This window comes from Salvia miltiorrhiza, unplaced genomic scaffold, assembly GCF_028751815.1.
Source record: "Salvia miltiorrhiza cultivar Shanhuang (shh) unplaced genomic scaffold, IMPLAD_Smil_shh fragScaff_scaffold_21, whole genome shotgun sequence".
NCBI classification, from domain to species: Eukaryota; Viridiplantae; Streptophyta; class Magnoliopsida; order Lamiales; family Lamiaceae; genus Salvia; species Salvia miltiorrhiza.
In genome coordinates this window covers 274,859-289,486 of record NW_026651446.1, presented here as the reverse complement: position 1 = coordinate 289,486, position 14,628 = coordinate 274,859, and the positions used below count along the sequence as shown (strand labels likewise).

The 14,628-nt window shown below is 37.9% G+C and overlaps 1 pseudogene; it reads right to left on the bottom strand.

Moving 5' to 3' along the window:
• Nucleotides 1-9,787: 9,787 nt before the first annotated feature.
• LOC131002805 (uncharacterized) lies at nt 9,788-10,906 on the bottom strand (annotated as a pseudogene).
• Between the last annotated feature and the right edge of the window lie 3,722 nt (nt 10,907-14,628).

The window sequence follows — 14,628 nt, the reverse complement described above, 5'->3', positions numbered from 1 at the left end:
TGTCATGCTTTAAACATATAATAAGTAATTACTTAAAATATGCACATAATAGTAATATAATATTATTATGTAAATTACTTTTTAAAATAATTAATCAAACTAATTGTATTTCAATTAACTAAATTATGAACTGCCCAAAATAATTAAATAGAACAAGTCCCCTTTTTTAAAAAGGAATTTCAGCCCAAGACCCATTTAAAATTTGGCCTACTGCTTTTAAATAAAGAGGCCCAGCTTGATTTAAAATAGGGAGGCCCAACATTTTTTTTTTTTTTTTATAAACTGAGCCCAAGTTCCTAAATCAAAATCAGCCTAAAATAATTATTAGCTCACCCAGTCACCCACATATCTAATTAATACGGGCCCAACTGATCGGCCCGAAACCCAAATCCTATTTCCGGGATCTGCTCTCTCTCTCGGTTCCCACCGAGGATCCGCCTCCAACCACACAAAATCCGGCCACCCCTCTCATCTCCGATCTCCAGCGGCAGCGGCGAGAGCCACCGCCAACAATCGCCCTCTCCCTCTGACCACACTCTCCCCTCTCCCTGATATCCGGCGACCACAGGACAGCTATGGTCGCCGCCGTTCTCTCCTTCCCTTCCACTCAAGCCCCCTCTCTGCTCGTGCTCCGGCGACTGCAGCCGCGAAGGCTGCCGCCTCGACGATACAACACCCTCTCCTCACTCTTCCCCAGCGGACAACAATGGTGAGTTGCCGCCGACCGCGCCTCCCTCAGGGAAGACACAACAGCCTCATCCCTCTGTTCTCTCCCTCTCCGATTCATAGCGAAGGTCGAGACTCACACACGCACAAAGTCGGGTCCGCCGCCGCGACTCCATCTCCGGCGAAGCAGCAGCGACGCCCCTCCGACACACACAAACATACTACACAGACCTCCCCCATTTTTGTTTTCTTTTTTCTTTTTCAGTGGAAATTAGTGGATGTATGTATGCGTGTTTTTTTTTTTTTACATATCATGCTGTGAAATGACATAATCAAGGACTTAAAGATGAAACCTTTATGAGTTTCAGGTTGTTGAAATCTCAAATGTGTGGCTGCATTGGTTTTGGTTGACTGGTGGAAAGGTTTGAAAACATGGAGATTATTGGATGAACAATTGTTGTTCTAAAGAGGGTGTAGAGTGGTGTGACCTCATTTGTGTATTCTTCATAAGTCAAAGGACTAGCAGGAAATTAAGTTCTGTTTTGGGGGCTTATTTGTAAATGTTAGTTAAAAGGTTTGTTATGAAGTTTGCATGAGATTTACGCAGGGTTTGTCTGCTATCTCAACACTTTTCAATTTTTCTTCTTTTGGGCTGGGATGAGAGAAAAAACACAGTAGCGAGAGGGAGAGAATTCATCAACTAGATCTTGAGATCTTGGAGGCTGATTTCTTCTATCTTGAAGTCTGTATTGCATATTCAAATATTAATAGAGTGATTCATCTTGTTTGTCCGTGGATGTAGGATATAATATCCGAACCACGTAAAATCTCACTGTTGATTGTTGTGTTTAATCTTTAGATTCGTTTGTCAATTTCGTTCCCGGCGTTTCTTGTATCAATCGCGTTCAAGAACTTACATTTGGCGCCGTCTGTGGGAACATCATTTGGGAACGAATCCGCGGCTGGATTTTGACAACATTCGAATCAATCATCGCCGGAGATTGACATCTCGTTGGTGACTATGTCGACGGCAAAGTTCGAAGCAGAGAAGTTCAATGGCAAAAACGACTTCACTTTGTGGAAAATCAAGATGAAGGCGATCCTCATCCAACAAGGAATTTCAGCTGCGCTTGATGCTGATAAAATGAGTGAAAAGCCGAAAGAAGAAGGGGGTTCCAAGATCAGTATGGAGGAAATTGATCAAAGGGCGCACAGCACAATAATTTTGTGTTTGGGAGACAATGTCTTAAGAGAAGTACTGGCGAAGGAAGACACTGCATTGAAGGTATGGAACAAGCTGCACTCTCTGTATATGACAAAATCAGTTGCCAATAGACTTTATATGAAGCAGTTACTTTATTCGTATAAATTCTCTGAGGATAAGAGCTTAATTGATCAACTAGATGATTTTAACAAATCTTTAGATGATTTAGAGAGTGTGGATGGAAAAATAGAAGATGAGGATAAAGCCATACTTCTGTTAAATGTACTGTCTAAGAGCTATGAACACCTTAAAGATGTTATGGTGTTTGGAAAAGAGACCTCAATTACTTTTAATGAGGTCTTGAATGCCTTAAGGGCCAAAGAACTTCAGAAAACAGTAGAAGGAAGGCAAGATTCTCAAGCAGATAGCGTTAATGTCAAGAAAGCTAAGTCTGGAAAGTTCAAGAAAGGGAAAGGGCAACAGAATAAACCAAACCAGGGAAAGTCTAAAGACAAAGATGAATCTGCAGATAAGAAGTGTTATCACTGCAAGAAGCCCGGGCACTTAAGAAAGGATTGCTATGCTTGGAAGAGAAAGCAAGCAAAACAAGGGGATAACAAAGAAGCAGCAGCTATAGCAGATCAAGTGGAGGATGCAGAAATGCTGAATGTGGTTAATCATACCATAGGGAATCACTGGGTGCTGGACTCTGCCTGCTCTTTCCACATGAGCCCACATGAGGAGTGGTTCATTGAATTGCAGTACAGAAATGGAGGCTCGATCATTTTAGGCAATGACCAGATTTGCCCTGTAAAAGGAGTGGGATGCATTAGATTGAAAATGCATGATGGAGTTATAAGAACTCTCCAAGATGTCAGATATATTCCAGATTTGAAGAGAAATCTGGTGTCACTTGGCCTACTCGAATCAAAGGGTTTCTCCTACTACTCAGATCAAGGAACATTTCATGTAATGAAAGGCTCAAAGTGTGTGATGAAAGGAAATAGACACAGGAGCCTCTACTATTTGGAAGCGACAACAGTTGTTGGAGAATCTAAGATAAATGTGGCTGATAAGTCACTGCTATGGCATGGGAGAATGGGACATTTGGGAGAAAAGGGGCTTAATGAGTTGTTGAAGCAAGGTCTGCTGCAACATCACCAAACCTTCTCCATAAAGGCCTATGATGATTGTGTACTAGGAAAGAGCTGCAAGCTGCCATTTCCAAAGAGCCAAATGGAAGTAAAAGGTCCTCTTGAATATGTTCATGCAGATCTTTGGGGGCCATCAAAGACAGAAACTATTGGTGGAGGAAGATGGTATTTCTCCCTTATTGATCACTATTCTAGGAGGCTTTGGTTGTATATACTAAAACAAAAGTCAGATACTTTTGGAAAATTCACAGAATGGTACAATGAAGTGGAGACAGAGACTGGTGTAAAGCTCAAATACCTCAGAACAGATAATGGGTTGGAATTTCTTTCAGAGGAATTTCAAAGGTTTTGTGCAAACAAGGGAATTAAGAGGCATAGGACCGTCCCAGCTAATCCACAGCAGAATGGAATCATAGAGAGAATGAACAGGACTATCCTAGAAAGGATAAGGTCCATGTTTGCTGCAAGTGGAGTGCCTAAGAAATTCTGGGGTGATGCAGCTGCAACAGCTTGTTATTTGATAAATAAGAGCCCTTCATCTGCAATTGGTTTCAAGACTCCTGAACAGATGTGGTCTGGAAGATTACCAGAGTATAGTCATCTCAGAACATTTGGGTGTTTAGCATATGCACACATAAGACAGGATAAACTGGAGCCAAGGGCATTAAAGTGAATATTCATTGGATATTCTAGAGGTGTAAAATGATACAAATTATGGTGCATAGAATCAGGGAAGCAGAAGGCAATAATCAGCAGAGATGTCACCTTTAGAGATGATGTTATGCCTTATCTAAAGGTGACTGAACTAGGAGCTGAAGCAGCACAGAAAACTCAGGTGCAGGTGGAGCTATCAGAAGGCACAGCTCCAACGATAAATTCTGAACAGGAACCAGAAAATTACTCCGATTCAGAACATCAAAGTGAAGAGGAGGCTAATAATCTAGATGATTATCTTCTTGCCAGAGATAGAGGTAGAAGGCAGATCAGGCCACCAAGTAGATTTGCTGAAGCTGATCAGATTTCTTTTGCTCTAAATATGGCAGAAGATGTTGAATACATTGAGCCTAAAAATTACAAGGAAGCAGTGAATGGAAATGAGAGAGATCAGTGGATAAGAGCTATGAATGAAGAGATAGATTCATTGATGAAAAATGCAACATGGGAGCTAGTTGATAAGCCTAAAAGTCAGAAATGTATTGGACGCAAATGGGTGTTCAAAAAGAAGATTGAGGCTGATGGTTCTATCAGATTCAAGGCTAGGCTTGTTGCAAAGGGATTCACACAGAGGGAAGGTATTGACTTCAATGAAGTCTTCTCGCCAGTAGTGAAGCACACTTCCATTAGGATTCTGCTATCTATAGTGATTCAAGAAGGGCTGGAACTTCAACAATTGGATGTGAAAACTGCCTTTCTACATGGTGATCTAGAAGAGAAAATTTTTATGGTTCAGCCTGAAGGTTTTATACTGCCAGGGAAAGAAAAGAAGGTTTGCATGCTGAGGAAGTCATTATATGGATTAAAGCAGGCTTCAAGACAATGGTACCTAAGGTTTGATCAGTACATGATGAAGATTGGTTTTGAAAAATCCAAGTATGACAGTTGTGTATATCTAAGAAGAAATGAGAAATCAGAGTTGACTTACCTACTTTTGTATGTAGATGATATGTTAGTTGCAAGCAAAGATGCATCTGAGATCCAAAAGTTAAAGGCTGAATTGAGGAATGAGTTTGAAATGAAAGACCTTGGTGAAGCAAGAAGGATTTTGGGGATGGATCTGATCAGAAACAAGGAGAGCAATAGTCTGTGGCTTGTTCAAACTGACTATGTCATGAATGTTTTAAAGAAGTTTCACATGGCTGACAGTAGAGAAGTTACGGTGCCTCTTGCTCAACATTTCAAGTTTAGAATTGCTCAAAAGCCCAAAACTGATGATGATAGGAAGTTTATGGAAAATATTCCATATTCCAACATTGTAGGCTCAATCATGTATAACATGATTTGCACAAGGCCAGACCTGGCTCATGCAATCAGTGTCATGAGTAGGTTCATGGCAGAACCAGGGAAGGAGCATTGGAAGGGATTAAAGTGGATGTTGAGGTACTTAAAGGGGACAGCAAGATGTGGAATTCTGTTTCAGCAAGCAAAGGTACAAAAAGGAAATTCTTTACTTGGTTATGTAGATTCAGATTATGCTGCTAATTTGGATTCTAGGAAGTCTCAGTCAGGGTATGTTTTTACTTTAAACGGCTCAGCGATTAGTTGGAAATCAATGCAACAGTCGGTTGTGGCATTATTTACAACTGAGGCAGAATACTTAGCCATCACTGAGGCTGTCAAGGAAGCAATCTGGTTGAAGGGAATTTTAGCAGAATTTGGTGTGGAACAGGATACTGTGGAGATAAGGTGTGATAGCCAGAGTGCTATACACTTGGCTAAACATCAGGTTTTTCATGAAAGGTCGAAGCACATTGATGTGCGGCATCATTTCGTGAGGGATATGGCTAGTAAAGGTGTAGTGAAGATTGTCAAGGTTTCAACCGAGGAGAATGCGGCTGATATGTTGACAAAGTCTTTGCCAACATCAAAGTTTAGACACTGCATGGATCTTATCAAGTTGCTTCAAAGGCAGCTTGAGTGAAGTATCAAAGGTTGAAGTTTGTAGTAGACGAAAGGATGAAGCACACAATTTCGGTCAAGGTGGAGATTTGTAGAGTGGAGTGACCTCATTTGTGTATTCTTCATAAGTCAAAGGACTAGCAGGAAATTAAGTTCTGTTTTGAGGGCTTATTTGTAAATGTTAGTTAAAAGGTTTGTTATGAAGTTTGCATGAGATTTACGCAGGGTTTGTCTGCTATCTCAACACTTTTCAATTTTTCTTCTTTTGGGCTGGGATGAGAGAAAAAACACAGTAGCGAGAGGGAGAGAGTTCATCAGCTAGATCTTGAGATCTTGGAGGCTAATTTCTTCTATCTTGAAGTCTGTATTGCATATTCAAATATTAATAGAGTGATTCATCTTGTTTGTCCGTGGATGTAGGATATAATATCCGAACCACGTAAAATCTCGCTGTTGATTGTTGTGTTTAATCTTTAGATTCGTTTGTCAATTTCGTTCCCCGCGTTTCTTGTATCAATCGCGTTCAAGAACTTACAGAGGAAGTAACAACATAATTTGAGTTCTGACCACAGTAGCTGGGTTCTGTTAGATTGGTAGGGAAATGGACTTTATTAGTATCCTATTTCTGATCGACTTTTGAAACTACGAAGTTTTTGAGCTGTGGAGAGCTCTTCCTTGCAAGCGAAGAGCTTAGAGCATCCACTATGGTACTAGCCATAGTGGATACCACATGTGTGCCACCTCATCTACTACCTTCTTTTTCAACTACCTCATATTTTCTCCACTATAGCACTACCTCACTTTTAACTATTCATGGACCCCACTATCATTATTATTTTACCTATATATATATATATATAGGGGAGGGCTAGAATAAAAACACTCTTAAGTGTATAAAATATAAATGATTTTCAGCCCTTAGATCATCAAGATTTACGGTTGATTCGTAACCCTTTTGGATGAATTCGTGGTCCTGAGTTCGAATCCCAAAGGTAGCAAAAATTTATTTTTCGCGATTCGTAACTCTGTTGGATGAATTCGTAACCCTGTTGGATAAAATTCGTACATTAAAAAATGTTTATATTTATATTTTATGAAGTGTTTTTACTGTAGCCCTTATATTTTATTTTAATAAAATTAATATAATTTATTTGTATAATTATATTAATTTTAAAATTAAATTATACTATTTAAATAAATTAATTTATTCATATAATTATATTAATTTTATTAAAATAAAATATAATACAAATACACAAATATATATATATATATATATATTTTAAATAGTATAATTTAATTTTAAAATTAATATAATTATGCTAACAAAAATTAAAATTCAAACGCGCATTTTATTGAAAATTTATTTCTTACAACACACAACTAAAATTTGACTATTGAAAAATTTGCCCGTTATGCTTTTTCCAAATTCAAGTAGAAGATTTTTCAAAAAGCTCTTAAAAAAAATCAGCCGACAAAAAGTTCACTATGTATCAGTTTTTTTTTTTTTTTTTTTTTTTTTTTTTATTTATTTATTTCAAACCTCCAATATTGATCAATTACTAAAAAGAAGAAAAAATCGAAAAAGATTAAAAATACATTCAAAATGAAAACAAGAGTAAAGAAACAGCACGAAAAATGAAAAAGTGGAGGAGAGAGAAACTATTTGGGCCCACTTTTTCTTTCAACTACCGAGTTCTTGCAGGAGCACTCATTTCTTATTTTGTTCCCTTGAATTGTGTTCCACTATGGTGGAACCTGCTTCATATTTTGCCACATAGATATAAGACCCTCCCATAGTGGATGGCCTTATGAATTGTGGAGTATTTGTGAAAAGTGAAATGAAACTCTTAGTTGGTGTAACTTGGCTTTGCAGGAAGGTTTTCATCCAAAAGACTAGAGTTGATGCCTAGTGTAGTGATAGACTTTGTAGGATAATAGGGAATGGTTTTGATAGTAAGGATTGCTAAAAGCAATGAAATGACGTGATGTGACAATTAAAATATCTGCGTTGGATTATCGAGCTGTAAGGATGGTGGCATTGGTTTGAACAAAAAAGCAGGTCTTTATGTGTTACATCAGCGCCACATCAAAAGTTTAAACCTACCAACTTTTATAAACGTACCTCTGCAACAATAAACCTACAAAAGCAACTTCTTTATGGGTCCTACCATATCTCTTAATATTATATATATACACATTTAAATGTATTAACATCAATTTAAATGTGTATTTCATATGCAAGATAATTATATATTTAATTTAATTTTATTTTATTTTATTATAATTTTATTTTATTTAATGAGTAGCATATATTTGCGCATATTATTCATCAACACAACTTAAAATTAAAAATTAAAGGAGAATTTTAATAATTGAAAATACATAATTCAAACGAAAATTACATAGATAAAAGTAGAAATAACAAAATCACCAATTACGTTTTGCTTTAATACTTGCCACAATCATGGAATGTATGTGGAGTTCTTCATCTGTCATTCCGCTAGTGTCCATTCTAATTGTTTCAAATTCTTTCAACATAAGCTCTCCATCTGCGCGCTCAAATTCTTTTGTTTTAATCTCCAACATTTGTTCCTACTTATTATTTGATTCTTCAACCACTTTACCTTTTCCTTTTGATTTATCAAGTTTCTTTGCTCGTTGTTGCCCCATTGGACGTCTCCGAACTTCAGGCATGCCTTCTGTTGACGTGTGACTTTCCGACTCAGATGTCTTAGCTTTCTTACTGGCATGACAAGCCATTTGTTGTGGAGCCCATTTTTCTAAATCTCTCATTATCTTCCATACGTGCTGGTACTTGAACTCCTTTTTTGGATTTACGTTTCACCACTTTTCTAGTGTAGCATCTAGAACATCCTGGTCACTTTGGCCACTAGCTCGATTTTCATAAAAGTTATTGTACCAACCTGAAAAAATATTAACATCAGGCATTATATGATAGTAATGAGATTTAATAGCTTCCCATTTTCGAGGTTCTGAGCCCTCTGGCCTTGCTGCGTTGTAATATTCGACAATCTTCTCCCAGAATTCTTTATTTTTTTGTGCATTTCCAACTATAGAGGAATTGCTGATGGTGCCCCAAGCTTGTGCAAGACAAATCTCCTCTGAAACAGACCATTTTCTCTTTGATTTTTTTGTGTTTGTGGGCATTTCGACAACATCATCGTCATCAGTGAGGTTGATTTGTGTACAATGTGATGGAATTTGAGAGGCAAAGGGTTGAGAAGTGAAAGGTTGAGATGTGAAGGTTTGAGAGTTGAAAGAGAGAGAACCAAATCGTTGAGGGTTGAAAGGTAGAGAACCAAACGATTGCTCGTTAGATGCATGTTGTGTTGTTGGGGAAGAAAAAAATTGAGATTGTGGTGGCATTCCATATTGGGGCATGAAATACGGAGGTATCACATTTGAACCAATAGAAAAATTTGGTGGATAAAGATACGGATTATATTGTGGGTTTTGTATAGGAGAAGAGTCAAAATTTTGGGAGCTTGAATTTTGAGAACTTGAATTTCCTTGCATATTGAGATGGAATAATGAAAAGTTTGATAGAGATAGATGTGGTGCATGGGAAATTTATAGACCTTGAATTATTGGTATCACATTCATAAATTTTCGAGTCAAATAATGGTCTATTACAATATCTTTTGCAGAAAAAACACATTAATTGACTGGACTAGTGCAAAGCTTTTACAGAGGTGTCACATGGTATTGTTTGAATTTGATTCAAAAGCTTTTGCAGAAGTATGACATGATATGAGCTTGACTAGTGCAAAGCTTTTGCAGAATTAACACATGATATTGGCTTGTAGTGCAAAGCTTTTGCAGAATTAAAACATGATATTGGCTTGACTAGTGAAACGCTTTTGCAGAGGTATCACATGGTATTGCCTGAAATTCATTTAATAGCTTTTGCAGAAGTATCACATGGTATTGTCTAGACTGGTGCAATAGCTTTTGAAATGACATAAAATAATTAAAATTACATAATTAAAATTGGAAAAACATAACTAACGTTGAAAATACACAATTAACGTTCAAAGTACATAATTAAAGTGTCCAAATATGCTCAACCAAATCAGCTCTAAGTTGGTGATGTGTTGCTCGATCTCGTAACTTGTTGTAATTACTAAGATATGCCTAAAATTCTTGGCCAGAACCCATCCATGGCTATTGTTGCCGAATGAGATGTGTCTCCGTCAAACCAGGCGATTGCTTTGTCTCGCTCATCCTCAATAATCATGTTGTGTAAGATAATGCATGTGAGCATAATTTTTCTCATGTCATGAACGTGATAGGAACGAGCAGGATTTCTAATTATCGCCCATCAAGATTGGAGCACTCCAAACGCGCGCTCCACATCCTTTCTTGCAGCTTCTTGCCTTTCCTTGAATTTAATTCTTTTTTGATCCATAGGGCATGGAAAACTCTTAACAAATGAAGCCCATTCGGGATAAATTCCATCTGTTAAATAATATCCAAAATTATATGACGTACCATTCACTGTGAACTGAACTTGTGTGGAATTTTCCTGCAAAACAGCATTGAACAAGGGTGAGCCATGAAGAACATTTATATCATTATTGGATCCTGCTTACCCAAAATATACATGCCATATCCACAAGTCTGCAGATGCCACAACTTCAACAATGATAGTCGGGACACCATAGTCTCCTCGAGTATATTGACCTTTCCAAGCGACGGGACAATGCATCCATTCCCAATGCATACAGTCGAGACTTCCCAACATTCCAGGGAATCCATGCCTTTGCTCATGAAGTTGAAGCAAGCGTTGAATGTCATCTTGATTAGGACTTCTCAAGTATTGAGCTCCAAATACCTCAATGACACACTTACAAAAATTGGCTAGACAACTCGAGACAGTTCTGTCGCTCATTCGTATATATTCATCGAGTGAATCACCTGGAAACCCATATGCCAATTGACGGACAGCTGCCGTGCACTTTTGGAGTGGTGATAAGCCGGTTCTTCCAGTTGCATCTCGCCTCAATTTGAACTCATCTGAGTGATTTTTCAACGCATGAACAATGAGAAGGAATAACTCCCTTCTCATTCGAAATCGACGATGGAATGTATCTGCGCCAAACGCGGGAACCTCGGTGAAATAATCCTTGAGAAGACGCTCATGTCCGCTTTCACGGTCTCGCTCAACATATTTTCGGCGGGCTGCTCTTCTTGACGAACTATGAGCTGTTTCTGCATCTTGTTCATCAGCAATAGCAATCATCTCTCATTCTATATCATCTTTCGCTGTTTCACGAATCCAATTCTTACGCATTTCTTTTATTTGATCTTGATTTGGTGAGTTTGACATTTTGAAAGAAAAATAGAATCAAGAAATAAACACAAAGAAGAGAAGATAAGTTATGTTATGCAATACCGAAAACTTGAAGTATATATAGATAAGAAAACTAAAATAAAATAATTAATAAAACTACAAATAATTTAGCAAACAAGCTTGTGTCGGGTGCTTGCAAAAAAATTACACATAATAAATAAAAGAATTACACATTAAAATAAAATAAAATAAAATAAAAAATTATATCATTATAAAGAAAAAAATAGAAATGCATGCTCATTAAAAAAAATTAAATGAAACGAAAACTAAGAAACAAAAAAAGAAATTAAATGCAATTGGAGCACAAATTTGCCAACAATTTCATTAAATAAATCGAAAGTTTAAAACATGCAAAAAAAAAAACAAAAAAAAACAAAAATCTGAAACAAAAGTATAATTTGCAGCCATGGCCCACAATTTTCTTGCTTTATGTGCATGGAGTTGGGTTCTATGTGTAGGAGTTGGGTTTAGGGAGTTGAGCCAACATGACAATTTGCAATGGAAGGGAGCTAGCTCCCAACTCCTTAAAGAAGGAAAGGAGCTACCTTTGCCACCACCCTAAGAGCATCTCCAATGGTTCACTCTACATTAGAGTGAACTTCACTCTATTGTAGAGTGAAATGTAGAGTAATTTCATTTTGCTCTCCAACAATCAACTTTATATTTCACTCTACAATGGAATATTCTATTTTGATACTTTCAATTATTATTAAATTAATCATTTTATATTGTTATTATATATATATATATATTTAATTCTATTTATATTTATTCTGATTTATTTAATTATAACATAATATAATATAAATATTTATATTTTTTATATTAACTATATTTAAATTATTGCACATTAATTAATTCCAACAACATATAAAATAACATTACTTAATACTTACAAAAATTTAAATTACTTAACAATAGGAATTAGTGTTCAAAATTTGAATATTCCTCCCACAAATGATCAACCAATGCATCACGAAGTGCAAGATGAGCTGATTTATCTTTGATGCTTCGATAGTGTGTGATTTATGCATAATTGTTCTTAATTTGGGGGTTTGATTGTGCTAAATTTGAGTTAAATATTCTGGAATTTGGTGCGTTTATGAGTCTATTTGATGTGTAGCAGGGGATTTTGATAAATTAGGAGAAAGAATCATAGTTTGGAGATTTTGGATCAGAAATGCTTGTTTAGGCGCAAAGTAGTGCACAGTGCTGAAAATCCCGTGCCAGAGTTGAGCTGACAATACCGCGCCAGAGCAGACTACACCTCCAGAGCAGATTACATCTCCAGAGCAGACTACATCTCCGGAGCATACTACACCTCCAGAGCAGAGTACTTCTCCAGAGCTGCCGACGTATCCAGAGCTGACCATATCCAGAGCTCACTTTATCCAGAGTTGACACTCCCTAGCCAGAGCCTGGCAATTACGTGTCCAGAGCTGGCAAATCACGCAAGGCTGTCAGCACTGCTCCAGCGCTGGCAAACATTCGCCAGCGCTGCTGTTACTTGTTGAGCACTCTTTCCAACCTGAACTTTCTTTTGCTGTCACGATTCTATCTCTTAGGCCCAGTTTGGCTGGGCCGTTCTTGATGGTCTTTAGGGTTGATGAAAGGTAGTCTATATAAAGGGCTTAACGTTCATCATGAAAAAAGATCTTCAGCCTTCGGATCAAGATAATCTTCTACCTTAGGCATCAAAACACTTTACAGTTTTCTCGTTTTCATAGTTCTTAAGATTTCCGAGTTTTTATTCTAAGTTAGCGTTCAATTCAGTTTGGTTTAGTTTACTGTTTCGAGTTGTAATCAAGTGACAGTGATTCGCTTCTCGCGACGATTTCGGTATTTATTATTTACGTTAATTCTTTGCTTCTACTTGAATTATGTTTTGCTTTCAATTATGCAATTTTGTTTATGTCAGTTTAGATTAGAAGCTTTTAATTACAGTTGTTTAAATTCTTAGCGTAATAACGTTTAAATTTGAGTAGCCTTTACTTTACCGTTTAATTCTGCCTAAGGTTAGTAATTTATTTATGCTTAAGTCTTTGTGTTTCACCTAGTTAATTCCGAGTTTAATTTCTTGTTAAGTTTAATTTACAAGCGTTAGTTTAATTTTACAGTTTTCAAACGACAACCTTTACTACTTTCGTTGTGATACAATTAGAAGCCCTGTTAAATCTTCCTTGAGAGACGAATTGGGTTTGCTTACACGTTACAATAGATCTCGTCCTATTGTGAGTCAATCTAGCGTAGTGTTTAGGTTGAGTCAAATTTTGGCGTCGTTGCTGGGGAAGGTTTTAGGCGTTTTAATTGTGTCACTTTGTTTTATGCTTTTATTTACTTTGTTTACTTTTCTTTTTCTTGTTTTTGTCTCTCGCCGGTGCGTTTGATCCGTTTGTTAGTGTTGTGCATGCAGGGTCGCCGAAGCTTAAAATAGGAATCGGTGCCCTACGTCGATAACATTAATCGGACCAGTGGTGTGTTTAGAAAGAACATCAAAGAATTATTTCCTAACGAACGAGAGAAAGGATCTGAGTCTGACTCTGAAGGAAATGAGCGTGACAGAGCAGACGCGGGAGCTGAGTCTGACTCTGAAGGAAATGAGTGCGACAGAGCAGACGCGGGATCTGAGTCTGACTCTGAGGGAAATGAGTGTGCCAGAGTAGACATTTTCTACTCTGACACTAGTCTGGAGGATACAGCGGACTCTGATTCTGACCATTCAGAGCAGTTCGTAGCAAAGGAGGAAGAAGAGATGGCGCAGAATAAGCAGTATATGGGAGACTTCACCCGGCCCGTCATAGGTGATTTATGCCTAATTGTTCTAATTTTAGGGGTTTGCATGAGCTTTATTTTAAGATAATCTTCTGGAAATTGGTGCGTTTTATGGTGTATTTCATGCTTTGCAGAAGATTTAGGTTTTTGAGATGAAGAGTGCAAATTTTGGAGAGTTTGGGCTAAGAATTACGTTTTTGGTGCATACTCTGGCATGTCAGAGAAGCGAAGCCCCGCATGCCAGAGCAGCGAAATGGGAAGCCAAAGAAATGCTCCAGAGCCAGAGCAGCGGAACCAAGTCAGAGCAGAGAAATGCGCTCTGTCGCTGCAAAGCCAGAGAAATCAAAGCCAGAGAAGTCTCGCCAGAGAAATCACTTCGCTGCTGAAGTCTCGCCAGAGAAATCACTTCGCTGCTGGAATCGTAAGTGCCAGAGAAATCAAAGCCAAGCCAGCGAAGTCAATCTCCAGGCCAGAGGAATCACTCGTCAGAGGAACCGAATGCCAGAGCAGCGAAGTCAACAAGCCAGAGGAATCGAAAGCGCCAGCGGAATTGCCAGTCAGAGAAACCGAGAGCCAGAGCGGAAGCCGTTCCGCTGGCGAGAGCCGCGATTTCCGCCAGGGTGGAGATTATTTCCAGAACGCGCGTCACAGCTGGAGAGTTACCTTCCTTTGCACGATTCTATTCCTTTTAGAGTTCGGCTTTGCATGGCAACTTCCATGGTGATCCATAGGGATTCGAAGTCTATAAATAGGGCCATAGTTTTCTTTGTAAAAAAATCTCTTGCCCTAATTTTTGGACGCCTTTGAGATCTTCCCTTGGCAGCCGAAAACTTAGGATT